General features: G+C 35.7%; 1 long non-coding RNA gene across 1 annotated transcript in view; it reads right to left on the reverse strand.

Annotated features, from left to right (window-relative positions):
- Window positions 1-1,876: 1,876 nt before the first annotated feature.
- LOC311432735 overlaps window positions 1,877-15,783 on the reverse strand; it is a 72,248-nt gene continuing 58,341 nt past the window's right edge. The window contains exons 2-3 of the long non-coding RNA XR_014690279.1: window positions 2,935-2,980; window positions 1,877-2,826 (exon numbers count right to left, since the gene is read on the reverse strand). This is a non-coding gene — a long non-coding RNA (uncharacterized lncRNA). The remainder of the gene's footprint in view (window positions 2,827-2,934; window positions 2,981-15,783) is intronic.

The raw sequence follows: 15,783 nt of genomic DNA on the forward strand, positions 1-15,783 counted from the left end.
GTACAGCTGCTTCCTTTTTGGAGAGCGTGCACAGCAGCATGTCAGTATTTGCGTAGCATGTCCAGAAACGTGCTTGCAAAGCAGCAGTTATTGATGGTCTGCAAGATCTCTGGGAGCTCTTAACTCTAACCAGCAGAGAGAGCTCACAGGTCCCTAGACACTTATAGGGGAACGGGGTGGGGGGAGAAAGGGAGGGGGAGAGGGGGAAGGGTGCAAAGTGGAGTGAAGTTTCAATTTAGGGTTGATGGTGAGTTGAGTGCAATGTGGTGGAAGGTAGTACAGCTGAGTGGGAACATAAGTTTGGCTGTTCAGTGCAGAGACAAGTAAAAATGGGAAAAGGCAGAAGATCTTTTTGGGGGCCTAGATGTGGAAGGAATGGAGCAATGCCGTTCATCCTCACTGCTGAATAGTCACATGGGCTGGCACACAGCCTGATTTTTCTGACTGTGCACTCAGTTGCTGCTGATGTTATGCAGGTAAATTATATTATGAATCTTTTCTTGAACACATGCTTAGCCTGCCCAATGGCTGGATCAACAAGCAGGAAATACAGCAAACAGACTGGGGAGAGAAAGTTTTAGAGTTCTTGATTTCATCTTTTAAGAAACTGTGTCATTTAAAAAGCCATATTTTGGCCCCTTATTAGTGATACCTACCTTCCAAGGGAGATGTATCCACAATTACCATGTCCCTGTCAGCAATAAATCAGAAAGAATCATTTTGCTTAAATATTTTGGAGCAAAAATAATTTCTTTTAATATTTTTGTGGAGAAACAAAACTAATTGTGCTTACTTTTGTTTTTTTACTACTGTAACTCTCATTAAAATCACTTATTTATTATCCCACTAATTTAACTAATGCTTTACTTTTGCCATTCTGGCAGCAGTGATTATTATTAACACAGACTGGGGACAGAATTAGTCCATGCAGTTCATCTACCTACCTATCTGTCTGTTCTTAAGTATACTTAGCATTTGAACATTATTTTTTCCCAACCTAATAGCTTGTATTACTACACATTAGTTACCTTCTGCGTGAAGAAATTTATTGTGAACTCCCCTGCTGACAAATCTTTTCTTAGCTTTGGTTCATGCCCTTTGTTTTTCAGCCCATTACTCCGTCAAATAATTTCAGGGCATCTGCCTTCTATATGCCCTTCAAATCCATGTCTCTTAATCACTGTATTCTGCTAATCACTTCTGTCCTAATTAATACAAATGTTGCCTAATCTCTTTTCAGAATTTTTGCCCCACGTTACTGTCTTGATTGTTCACTGTCTCCATGGTTGCTCTTACCATCTGGTTTATCAAACTGTGTCAGGTATTTTCACTAATCACCTGTGGCAAGGTCCACACGGCCTTCATTAAAAAAACTCAGGATCTGAGATCAAGTATCACAAATTTGTGGCCAAAACCTATGCTCTGTCATGAGTTAAATGAGGACAGTAGGTGACATCCTAATGTTAGCAAACCACTTCTCACTGCCTCTCTATGTTCATGCTAAATTGATCTCAATACTTTCTAATAATCTTTTACATGCAGAAGGGATCAAATTTACAGACAGACACTTCCAGAATAGCATATTTATTCTCTATTACTAACACACCACGGAAGTGAGAAACTACAAACAAAATAAAAACAACTTACCACCATCCATTCTCTTCTACCTACTCCCCGAGTGGTGCAGGGGAACAGGCAATGGGGGCTGCAGTCTCAGTCGCTCCCTGTGGTGGTTCTGCTCGAGTGGGCAGCCAAGCTCCACCACAGCCGCTCTCTCACTCCCCCTCCTCAAAGAGGAATAGGGAGAAAATATGTGAAAAGGGCTCAAAGGTTGAGATAAGGACAAGAAGATCATGCAGTAATTATTGTAATGGCATAGGGAGATAGTAAGATTTATTGCTTATTACTAACAAGCTAGAGAAGTGAGAAACAAAGGAAAGAAACCAGAAGTACCTTCCCCCCCCATTCACCCTCTTCCACCTCCTCCCCCCGAGCGGCGCAGGGGAACGGGGGAATGGGGGTTATGGTCAGTCTACAGCACCTCTTCTTTGCCACTCCTTCTCGGTCACTCTCGTCCTCTGTGCTGTGGGGTCCCTCCCAGGGGATGCAGTCCTTGATGAAATGATCTGGCGTGGGCTTCCCACAGGCAGCAGCTCTTCCAGAACTGCTCCAGATATGGGTCCGTACCACGGGGTCCATCCCTCAGGAGAAAACTGCTCCAACCTGGATCCCCCATGGGCAGCAGCTCCTGCCAGGTCACCTGCTCCTGCATGGTCTCCTCTCCACGGGCTACAGGTCCAGCCCAGAATCTGCTCTGGCAGGGGTCTTCCACAGGCGGCAGCCTCCGTCGGTGCAGGGCCACCTGCTCCACCGTGGTCTCCTCCACGGGCTGCAGCATGGAACCCTGCTCCACCGTGGTACTCCATGGGCTGCAGGGGGACAGCCTGCTCCACCAGGGGACTCTCCACAGGCTGCAGGGGAAATTCTGCTGTGTGCCCGGAGCACCTCCTGCCCTCCTTCTGCACTGACCTTGGTGTCCACAGGGCTGGTTCTCCTTCTGCACTGACCTTGGGGTCTGCAGGGCTGGTTCTCATTCCTCGCTTCAGTCTTCTCTCCCAGAAGCCCAACCAACATCACCCACTGACTCAGTTCTGGCCAGTGGCAGGTCCTTTTCATAGCCATCTGGAGCTGGCTCTGATCTGACATGGGGCAGCTTCTGGGCTTAGTTCACAGAGGCAACCCCTGCAACACTCCACACACACTGACAAAGCCTTGCCAATTAAGTCAAATCCGCTCCCAAACCTTACCATTACAGTTCTTCCTGTCCTTGAAGGAAAGAGACAGAAATAGGATAAAATCTATTTGAATAAAGCCAAAAAAATAAAAATAAAAAATAAATCATTTATTACTGTACAGACAGTTAACTCTGCCCACCTGAATCATGTTCCTCGAATTCATGATGCCGCTGAGGTTCATGAAGCTTCCTTGGTGTTTGCCAGTGAAAGTAAGTGAGATTCCATTATTAGAATATTCTTTCTTTTCTTGTTCTAATGAATTTGTGAAAAGCAAATGCAGAGTACCATCTATTTTATGGTTATCTTCAATAATTTACTCATTTATTTAACAAATACATCCATTAAATTTGCTTGGCTATCTATTCTAAAATATACAGGGTTTCTGTAGTGTCTTTATTCTACTTTATTAGTTTAAATATGACACATGTACATGAATAGTCATTAAAGAATTATAATTTTATTTTATAACTTTACACTTTTTAATTAACTTACTTTATCTCAGTATTATACCGGTATAAGTGAAGAGGTTTTTGCTCAAAGTTTGTTCATAATTGTCATAGTTTATGCATTACACATTAGCAATGCATACTAACATTTCCAGAATTATTCTGTCCAAGACTGAGCCCTAGAAATCCTCCCTTCACACATTTTTGTAATGTCAGTAATGTGAGCACACTGCTAGTCCAATAATGCTGCTATGTAGGCAGAAGGCAGAATATTTATATGTATGTTATTATATTTCTATTCATCATGAATGAGTTAGTAGCAATGGCAAAAACATGCACAATAAAATGCCAGAGCATTTAAAATTGAATTCAGTTGTTATACAGATTTTGATTCTGTAGTTATAGTACTGACATACTGTTGTGTGAATCCTCATCAAGGATTTTATCCTTGAAGATTGGTACCTGGAAATAGATCCATTTCTCTGTCTTAAGTAGGAAATCTTATTTCAAGCATGAGAGGAATAAGTTGATGACTACAAATTAAAAATAAAAAGCAATTCTGTTTTACGTTCTCTTCTGCATGTTTGATTATTTATTTCTTTATTTATTTTTGTAAATCCAAACTGTGTAAATCTTTTTTTTTTTTCTTGTTCTTTTTCCTTTGAGTGACTTATAGTGACTTCTAACAGTAAGCAAATCAAAATAGTTCTGATAAAAATTAATATTTATATTTCCATTCTACAAATGAGTTAAATAATCTATTTGGTAGAAAATCAAATGCAGATGGCAAATTACTTTTGATGACACTTCTAAAGAGAAAAGAATCAACAGTGTGTAGAGTCTGATCAAGCCCTGTCAGTCTCTGGACACTGTTTACTGGTTGCACCAAAAAAAAAAAAAAAAAAATAGTCAAAAGGGAAAAACAGTATTTTATGCTCATTGGAAGTTAAGAAAGAGATAGGTCTTACCAAATGTATCTGACAAGTTAATATATGACTGCACCTTGCTGTTTCTAGCATTTTGTCATTAAATAAGAAAATAAGAGGCTTGATGATGATGTATTGGAGAACAGTAAGAACAGTATTCCTTTTTTTTTTTTTTTTTCTGACTTCTCTAATGAAAGTCTTCTTTCCATCCCCAAATGTGAGAAATCATTCACTAACATATTCCCAGTTTCATGACTTATTGTTCATGTACTATTGTCAGCTCTGGCTCAAGATGATGAAGGAGAATGTAATATGCCAACTGTGTGAAATAGGTTGTAAAGTTCTATTCTATTCTTTTTTTTTTTTTTTTTTTTTCTACTTTTTTGAAGGATATAGAAAATGAATAATGTCAAGCTAGAAGTATTTTTCTTGAAATCTGGCACCTCATAGGTTTATAACTGAAAACATTATGAGATATTTTCTACATTAAATAGCAACATTTGGTCACCACAATATGACTTGGAAAGACAAATAGTTCTGAAAGCCAAGTCAACTTTCTCAAAACTGTTTGTTTCCTCGAAAGCAAAGGAATACTATTTCAGTAACAGATATAACCAGAATGTTCTGAAAAGGCAGTGCAGATCAAACTTAAGTTTGTGCAATGGTGAGGAAAAAGGCAAAAAACATAGTTAAACTCATGAAAATTGATTGTATGATCTGACACTAATTGGAAGGAAAACTCTGGACATGAGCAGATGGAGCCATTAATTAAATTAATTATGAGGCCATACCAATGTAATGAGTGTTGCCTTAAATCACCTCACTAGTACCTACATCCACCACTTGCAATAGTATGTGTTAATGACTTGGCAAAAACACTTGCAATTTTTATTTTTTTCTTTTCTAAGTCAAGGAAGAATAAAATTTGTTTTAGTTCAGGAGGACTGAAACATAAACTGTGTTTAATTGCAAGCTTTTAGAAACATGAGGTGTTTCACTTAATACACTTAATCTATAATTCAGTCAGCACTCTTCAGTGGTGGAAAGCCAATAAGCAGATGTTAGCAATTTGAAGATATGCACTTTAACCAATAATTATCTTCTTCCATTAAATTATGAAAAATATTTAATAAGAATTCACTTTTTCCTGTTCTTATCAGAACTTCGCCCTGCTGAACAGACAATCTTAATTTCACATTAGCTAATGGGTAAGAAAGAACAATGGAAGAATGTGGTCTATATTATTCAGCTTATCAAGAACTTCTAACTTGCTGAAGGGAGGGTACATTTTAGTAGAGATCCAGATCATGTTTGGCAAATCAGGTAGTTCCTCAGGCAACATTTTAAAAATAGCAGAAGTATGTACACTCCTAATAGATGAAAATTGGATAGAAGGAGATGTTGTGTGAAAGCATTCTGGATTGAGAAATTCCATCTTTATTGGCTTTTAATACATAGATTGACCGGAGGAAGACTTTATAAAAAGTTATAGTGTATTCTTCCATACATTGACATTTATTTTGTAACTTCCTTCAGACATTAGGGAAGCACAGAAATGAAACAGAATGTCACTGTGTAGATTAAAAGGACATGTATATTTATTGTAAACACCAAATAGTGGTATTTAGTCTTCAGTAACTACTTGTGACCCACAAATGTCTTGCCTGCTTAATTTTAAAACACCTTGAAGAACACCAAGTACTGCAGCTTAAGACAGTTTTTGTTTTGTGGTTCTTCACAGATCAGCATTTCTCACCATATAGGATGCAAAATCAAACTGAGGACTGCAAAGTGTAATGGTTTGCTCCTTCTAAATCTAGTGGGGGGAAAAAAAAAAAAAAAAAAAAAAAAAAGCTTTAAATGAAGACTGGAAATACAAGTTAATAAATAGAACACTATCCTATAAGATAAAGACTTAAATCACTGAGGGGAATGGTTGGTTTGCAAATTAACAATCATTGATAAACCTCAGTATAAGAATTGTTGTTTCAAAACTTTAATAAACAAGAACTGTAAATTGGAAAACTTCCTGAGAAATGTATCTAGTTATGCTTGGTATACATGCATCTTTGACCTGACATGTAATTACATATCTATCTTTGCTCTATGTAAATAAAATTCATAATAGAGGAACTGACATAGGCAAAATAACTAGTTTCTTTTTCACAATGACAATGAAGACAAAGATAGTTCCAAGTTTGTTCCTCTTTTTTTCTATTTTTTTTTAAGTTATTTTTTCTTTTTTGCCAAAATACAAACCTGTAGTAGATGCACAGGTTCTTAGAGATCTTCACACAAAGGTAAAAAGGACCCCTGTTCATAAAACCCATGGTTTCTTACGGGAGGAGGGGGGTGGGGTTGGGGGGATAGGGGAAGAGCAATAGAAGGAATAAAATCTTTCAGATTTCAAACCAGCAGAATTTTAAACTTGATCATATCCTGTATTCTGTAGATAAACTGCAGAAGAGTTTAGGTGCTTAGGAGGAGGAGGAAGCTTCATATTATAGGTGAATTATAGATATTATATATAACTCAATATTATAGATGCTATAGATGCTGAAAGTAAGCTTTAACGCATCTGAGATTTTACATGTATGTCTAAACTTTACTATTCTTAATAGCACCTTATTTTTGTTTGAAGTTTGGATAGAATTTATAAAAATCTGGAATCCCCAGTCTTTCATAAATGTGTATTATTATGGTGCTTATAGGTTGAAATTGCAACTGTGAATAGTAGAAAGGGGCTTTTTTTTCAAATTTATATGAACACTTTACACAGTAATTTAATCTACACCAAATTCATGACAGTTTTTACCTCAAAGTAACCTTTAACTGACTTTTTACTGTGACTTTTTACTGTGGTGCCATATCACTTTTTCAGTTAAAAGACACGAGTAGCTTTAGCTTCTTTTCAGGCAGCTCAGTATTGTACATAAAATATTTATGGTAGACATACTGTTTGAAAAGCAAAACAGAAACAAACAATTCGCTCTCTGTGCAGTTGCAATACATAAGATGTAGAAGAGTAATTCATCCCTCTGAAAATATTAGCCAGTAATGTTAGAAAAAGAAATGTTAACTGCACCATATGGCCTATAAATGTCATTTCTATAATAAAACATTTTTTTCTTGCTCTCTCTTTTTCCCCACATTTCTCCCAGAGGCAGTTGTCTAAATTGCTTACCTGACTCTTGAGGAAATTGGAAATATTTATAATATGATAAATTATCTTGAAAAACATCAAATCTTTTTTTTTTTTTTTTTTTTTTTTTTTAATTGAGAAGTACTACTATACCATGGGAAGTGGACCTGTATTGTTTTGAGATTGTATACATGCAGAAAAACATATAAATTGCTATGCATGAAGTATGGATGGCTCAATTAAAAGCTCATCTTAAACGTTGAAATACTGTATTTTTACAAAAGTCTCAAGGCACCTGAAACCCCCTTTTTTCCTTCTTTTAAATACAGTTATAGTAAACCCCACAGCTTGTATTTTTTCCCTTTTTCTTTTTTTTTTTTCTTAAGATATTCTAAATCCAGTCTTGTTTTGTATTTTCAGAAAAAAAAAAAAGGATAAAGTATATATATAAAAAAAGACAACAACAACAACAAAAAAAACACAACACGTTTTGCCATGTTGTCGTTGTATTTAAGCAGTCAATTAGATTAGTTTTAAATTTTATTATCTGTCTTATATCAGGACAGGTATTTGCATGGGTGAATGGTCTGATCTGCTATGGCATATGCTATATTAGTGCTATTCCAAAAATACTATTATCAAAAATTTGTGATACACTATGGAAATAAATAAACACAAATTAACATAACAGGATAAGCTATTGATTAGAGGCTTTCATAATATTATGGTTTGTATTATTTCATCTTTAAGATTTCTATTTTTAGACAATATAACTTTCCCAGTGGAGCTTTTTTCTTTCCCCAAAACAAATTTATGGAGACGTCTTTTAGGTCTCCATGAGGGACCTCCACAAGAAGAACAAGGTACTGGTTATTTATTTGTCTTTGGGATGCTTTATAGAATTAGCTGTTTTTCTGTTTTATGAGGGGAATTTCAACAAATAATGACATACTGAAGACAAAAGAGTGATGACATTTGAAAATGAAGTATTGCAATTCAACCTACAGTCTATGTTTACAGCACATCTTTTACTGTTTCCAAGCTTCAACTACAGAGGAGACAGTGTATAATACTGATAAATCTGAGTGTAGAGCCCAGAAGAGAGCAATGGGAGCTTGAAATTCCATGGAACCGCTGTTCCAATTTGCAGCAGAAACTAAATATTTGTGTCTAGTTTTGAGTGGTTTCTGTGGAAATAAATTCATTACAAAGTCATTTAGTTTTAAAAATTCAGTTTGCAAAATAAAATAATTTTGATTTTAATGTTAGTGGGAAAAAAAAGCAATATATCCTCATATACCCAGCTATATTGATTCTTCTTCTACAGAAGGAACAGCTAGTCTGTACACAAAAGCAAGATTAACCATACTTGCAATTTACACTGGGTAGTGTTCTGAGACCTTAAGCAAACTCTGATCTTGGAAGCAATCTGTGGCAGTTCAGAGTGCTGTGTGGGCCAGTTTATCTTGCTCTTCTTGGCCAAAATTGCCTTGGATACTCAGAACGTAACATTGCAGCCTGCAGAGCAACCTTCATCCAGCTTATTCCAGAACATCATTTTATGGGGGGAAGACAGGAGGAGTGGACAGGTTGTGATTCTGTCTGGCTGCTGCAGAAGAAGGGAAGGGAAGGGAAGGGAAGGGAAGGGAAGGGAAGGGAAGGGAAGGGAAGGGAAGGGAAGGGAAGGGAAGGGAAGGGAAGGGAAGGGAAGGGAAGGGAAGGGAAGGGAAGGGAAGGGAAGGGAAGGGAAGGGAAGGGAAGGGAAGGGAAGGGAAGGGAAGGGAAGGGAAGGGAAGGGAAGGGAAGGGAAGGGAAGGGAAGGGAAGGGAAGGGAAGGGAAGGGAAGGGAAGGGAAGGGAAGGGAACCAACAAAACACTCACCCAAACACTCCCCCCAAAAAACAACTCAGGCTTGACCTTTAGTCTTCAAATGTTAGCAGTTTTCTACAGAATCATCGAACTGATAGAATGGTTGAGGATGGAAAGGAATGCTGGAGGTCATCTGGTCCAACCTCCCTGCTCAAGCAGAGATACCCAGAGCAAGTCGCCCTGGACCACGTCCATGGCTTTTGAAGATCTCCGGGGAAAAGACTCCACAACATCTCTGGGCAATCCATGCCAGTGCTCAGTCACCCACACAGCGAAGTGCTTCCTGATGGTCAGAGGGAACCTCCTGTCTTCCAATTTGTGCCCACTGCCTCTTGTTCTGTTGCTGGCCCATGTCCTCAAAAACTTAGCATGTACATGTGGAGTGTGTGTTTTAACTCTTACAGAAGAATTTTACTTGCCATGTTGTTAGGAAGTGTTTTGTTCAGGGCATACTTTGGAATCTTGTTGACATAGTCACCTTCTTTAGACGCATGAATTCTTGTCACATATATCATACCCATGAGTGAAAGGTTGTTACACTGTAATAGGCAGTTTATCAGACATATTGCAGCCTATACTGTGCAAATATTCCAGATTTAGCCATAACAAGGTTTTCAGTGAAACAGCTGGAATCTGTGATATAAGGTTGAAGCATCAAGACAATATTTACCTGTTATAGACCCCAATAAAACTATAATATTTTCTTATAAGTATAAAATGTTCTTATAAGTATAAAATTATTCTAAGATTTATGAAAAGAAAAATAAATCTCTGTATGTTTTGTTTTTAAGCATTTATAAAAAAAACTTTATAAGGGTTTTAATTCTGACTTGAAACAGTTTGAAATCAACTGTGACATTGAGATACAATTTCAACATTTAATTTTCCTTGTTCTACCTTCTTTTAGTAAGTTTTGTTGTTGTTGTTGTTGTTTGTTTGTTTGTTTTAACCTGTGGTACAGTTTATTGTCAAGGGCAAAAAATACAGCTTTCAAAAGACGAAACGGCTGAACTAAAAGAACTCTTTATTTCTTAATCTAGGCTAAAATTAGAGGTGACTCGAGTGGCATCAGCAGGGCTATGCAAGATTACTGCTGCTATGATAAACAATTCATAGGAATTTCTACAGACAAGGTGATCTCCATCCGTCAGAATTCTCACTGTGGACAAGGTGCACAGGAAATAAAAACACATCTCTCAAGCTGTCCCTGTAAGCTATGTCTGAAGAAAAATAGAAGTTCTTCCATACCTCAAAGGACTACTGAGAAGGAAGTCATACTAAGAGTAGCAAAGCATTTCAGGTCAACAACATTAAGCAGATTCTTAATCTCACACTATTATCTCATGCTAAGTAAAACATTGAATTATTTTTTGGCAAAAATCATTCTAATGAAGACAGATAAAAGTGGCATCTAACTATAGCTATTGTTCAATTGGTGTGATACAAATTAACAATGACTGACTGACTGTATATCAACAAAAGTTGATTCTGAATGAATGCAGAATCACTGAGTGGATTACTAATAAATAGCAAGACCAAAAATAGTTAAACTAAAACTTTTGTTGCGTTATAAACAGAAGATTAAAATATATTTATGTTTTTGGCCTAAATTAAACTCCAGATCATGATTATTCCTTTATCTATCACTTATATACAGTTAATTCCTTCTTATCTTAGCCCTGGCTGTTATTTGTTCAATAAGAAAAGATGGAGCAGAACATCAAAATCTCCTGAGAAATCAATAAAGCTGGAGCCTCTTATGCAAATTCATTAGAAAGCCAACAAAAGCATTTGTAAATTTTAAAGGTTCGGTGAAGGGGAAAAAACAAAACGAAACAAAACAAAACAAAACAAAACAAAACAAAAAAAAACACAACCAAACAAAAAAACTTAAGCTGAAGTTTGGACTGATATATTAAAAGTAGTTCTGCTTATATATTTTGGTGTCTGCTTGTGAGTTTTTTTCTAAGTGCAATAAAAAACAGATCAAACCAGATCAGTAACTCCTAAACTGTCACAACCTACAGGATTTTTTGAGATGATAGTTATTAAAATATGTTCTTTCTCATCTGTTAATTTTCCAGGCATCCATTACAGTTTTCACACTATCATAACCGAGTCTGCAATTATGTTAAATGGTAGTTTAAGGGACTCACAAAACAATGCTTCTTTTTTATTCTCTGAGATTTTGTCAACGATGTGTAAACATTAAATAGAGACTTTAAATTAGCATTCTGTCCTTGTAGCTATAAAGGCCTTAATATCCCCTGGCTCAGAAACATTAACCTCTTTTATCAAAGAATTACTATACCATACTGCCATGGTTAATGAAGAGTAAATATCAAAAGTTCAGCATAAGATTTCAGATACCCATCCATAAACTGATGTGTTAACATCCATAACCAAACTATTCACACAGAAAATTGCCCATATTATTCACAATGCTCTTTTTTTTTTTTTTTTTTTCCCCAGATATTCATTAATTCTCCCTGTCTCACTTTGTTCTTTGCAGATCGCATGGTGACATGCAAAAAGCTTAGCCTCTTCATATACAACTGCTAAATCTATGTCTTATTTATCTGCTTTCTTTTTTATCAAAAGTAAGTTTTTTCCAGAGCCCAAATGACACCCATCATGTGATTTTACATAAAGCAAGGCATAGAACTAGAAGTGAAAACATTTATTTTATAAAAGGCTTTTATTTTGGTAAGAAAAGCCCTTGACTGGTTAAAGTCTGGTCTATTTTTTTTATTTTTTATTTTCGTTAATGCCTATCAAAACTTCTCAGAATATGAGCTGATATTTGGAGACAGAAGAGTGGAGATAATAGTCCAGGTGCACTCTGATATCAGTGTTAATTTTTCAAAGCCTTTAATTTCCCCCCTCTTATGCTTTTCCTTCACAGTGAATAATGCTTCCTTTCAGGACACTTGATAATGAAAAAGGCTTATTTATTTTCATCTAATGATCGTTATTGTCACTAGTAGAATTATCTTAGAAAATACCATACTTTTATCTTCCTGCTTTCATCTTTCTGGAGGTATTAATCTTCAGCGTAGGAAGGATCTCAAATCAGAATCTGCTATATAAATTTGCTAAGCCTCCTCAAAAATGGTTAATAATAAAAACAGAATTATATCAGTAAGCAGAAGCATAATCAAACGTTTTATTTTTCAAAACTAGATAACAGCATTGCACATTATTTCTATGCTCAGTATTCTGATCTTGGCTGAAACCAAGGGCTGAAAAAATTTGCAGAAATAAACTACCCGTGGGGCATGGGGGATGGGAATACTGTGACCTGTTAAAAGGTCAACCTGTTAAAAACATAGGACTACATACTTAAGGAAAATGTTCCTGGCATGCATAATGTGCATGCCCATGCAATAAAATTAAAAGCATCCTAATGATCACAGTAAGTTGGCTTTGCTGTGGTATGAGTGTCAATATTAGTTATGATTGAAGGATCATTTTTCATATGTAGTTATCTATTAGCAACCTGGCTCTGCATAAATTTGTGACAGTTTAAATGTAATTGAAATAGGTTTGTTGTAATTGTTGTTGTTGTTTTCATTTATAGTTGATTTGAATATTATTTATCTGGAAAGATCTGAGTTAGTAATCTTGAAAAAGATTAGTCACCTGAAACCAACTGCTATGCAAAGTGTCTGCAAACTCTTATTTGTAGTTTGCAGTGGCTCTAAGGTTATGAAGTTTAATTATGTACTTGGAAAGAGAATAAATTCCTTGGACTCTTAAGTTCAGTATGTCAAAAATTAATTTTTGACATGTTTTCAGCATGTGGCATTCAGCCAAAATCTTGAATTGTAGACAAAGATAAACAATGTTTGTTTGAAATGTTTGGCTATAGCCGCCAAAATGCTTCTGATCCAAAACAAACTAGATGATACAAGATGTTTGAGAGATAACCTCTATTCATCATTTGTGTGATGAAATGTAAGAAGACGTGAAGAGGACAAACTGAACTTATGCTACAACTGGACAAGTATTCTCAAAATGTAAATACAATTAACAGAAGTTCAGTTACATGTTCTATTTAAGAAAACAGAGGTTTAGTATGTAAGTGGATGCTCATGGCTTGTGTTTGGTTACATAATGGCTGCACATCTAAAGACCTCAGGGCAGCATTACAAATCTCCTCAGCATATACTGAATCTCGATACTTTTCAGGGTTTTCTTGCTCTGAAGGTGTTGTCGTCACAGGGCCAGAGCACTCCAGAAATGGGAGGCTTCAATTTTTTTTTTTTTAATTTTTTTTTCATATAAGCAATGTAACATGAAAACCCAGTCAGTATCTTATTACTTGGTTGATTTCCACATGATGGATGGATGCTGCAATTAAAAATGAACTTTCAGCTTTACATGTGAATCTGGACTTGAAAATAAGTCTTTAATTTTTAATATTCATTTGCATTAATATTGTAGTAAATCTCTCCCTTTCTCTTTTGTTTGTTAGTTTTTATTTATATACTAGTAAAAATATGTAACTTGCTTTCAGGTACAAACTCCTGGGGATCTTATAAATCTTTGAGATGAAAATATTCATTTTCCTAATATATTCTCCAAGTATTCTTCAGGCAAAAGAAAATTTTAACTCCGAATATAACCCCGTTACTTTGGAAGTGTGTATTACTTTTTTTTTTTCTTCCTTCCCTCTCCCCCCCCCATAAACTATAACTAAATACAGAAAACAAGATGTTGGAGCATTTTCAATTACTATTTCAAAACTAATTTAATACCATTTTACCTGGGTTTCCCTGAGGCTATTTCTTCTAAGAAGATTGTTCCTTATAATTTCTTTTAGTATTTTTTTTTCCTTCCCTAATGATTTATATACATCTGAATCCTTATGATTCTCTAGAGATGTCTGACCTTTCTGTGCTAAAAGAAATGGGTCTGTCAGCTTTTTGGTAGGTCTTGACCCTTTTTCAGCACATCAGAGATGTCTAGACATTATCCGTTCCTGACAACAACAAAATAAGAGAAAGCTTATGCTCCAAAAACAACATGTGTGTGAAAAAAAGTCCAGCACAGGACATTTAAAAATTCCTATATTCATTAAAAATGAAAGCAAACAAACAGACAAACAAAAACTCCCTCGGGAAAAGTCTCTGAGGCTATCAAAATATTTATGGAAATCCTCCCTTCTCCCCAAGTTCTCACAGATTTTCGTTTAAGGAAATTTCTAAGTGCTCTGGAATAGGGCAGGTATGTTTTTGAGACAGTCTCATTGGGGTGCCACACTAAAAGCAGAATATACCTTTAATAGTCTTTAAGATGCATAGCTAATGATTTTGAACCATGTGCTGCACAATGTAAAAAATTCCAACTCTCCCAACTTGCCTAGTTACAACAATACTTACCTTGTACTGCTCATTATTGATAACAGTATTGTTGGCTTTATTACACAGAGCTCATAGCAGGGGTTATGGTATGAATAGGTAATTATACTTAATCAGAGACTGTGACTCTTAGTGGTATTGAAGACTGCAGTACTAGAATTATTTTAGAACATTTCATGATAAGCTTTTTTTCTGAAAAGGGATATATAAATATAAAAGGGATATATATATATACACACACACATGTACACATGTTTGTATAAGTACATTATCATCCTGCAAAATTAAGGTTTTTTATTGTTGCTGGAAGAATTGATTTCTCTGTTTAATCTTTATTCACAGTATAAGGTCATCAGCTATTTAAAAAGAGCTAATATATAACCATACCCATGAATTGCAAGAACAGAAACAAGCTTTTGTTTCCATTATTTTAGATCACTCGTTAATATACTTCATGGAGTTATTTTATTTAGGAAGAAGTGAGATAGTGATTGTCATCTACAATATTCTATTTTATTATCAGCCCAGGAGCAAAAGGATTCTTTTGCTGTCTGTCATCTTTTGTGAGAAGAACAACAAGAAAATGTCAGTATGTAACTTTTATCTAAATGGCAGAAAATAATTTCATTGTATTTTCTTCTCAGCTAAGAGAAGGGAGTAGAATCCTGTAGGGATTTTTTGTTTTGTTTTGTATAGTAGGAGCCAATATGTGATAGGATAGACAGGTGGATGGTTTGTAAGGTCAGTTTACAATGACCTCTTTTTATAGGAAGTCTAACTCTAGAGACTCATTACAAACAGATTTTTGTCAAGTCTTGACACTGGTGCTTTGTTGTGAAGATCCGGGTTGCTTTACTCTTAATGCATCCGTAATAAGAAAACATGACAAAGGCACATACCAAAGAAAGTAAGCTGTTCTCCAGAAACCATTAATTTTTGATCATAACACCTGACATTTGTTTTTCTGCTACAATATACCAGTTCTTCCAGTGTTTGATTCTACAAAGGCTACCAAGAATCATTTATTTTTCTTTTCTTTTCTTTTTTTCCTTCTTTAAAAGAGACAACCATGTTAATCCAGTTGCAATTAAGGGGTAGAAAGTGTCTGATTTTTATTTTTTTTTCAAGCTTTTATGGAATGAAATTAGAAATTTGGGTCCAATCTTGTAAAAATACCAGCAGTCATAAACAATGATACATAGGTAACTTATTCTATTGTTAACTGTTATGACTACTATGACA

The sequence above is a fragment of the Aythya ferina genome (assembly GCF_964211825.1).
Source record: "Aythya ferina genome assembly, chromosome: 2".
Lineage (NCBI taxonomy): Eukaryota > Metazoa > Chordata > Aves > Anseriformes > Anatidae > Aythya > Aythya ferina.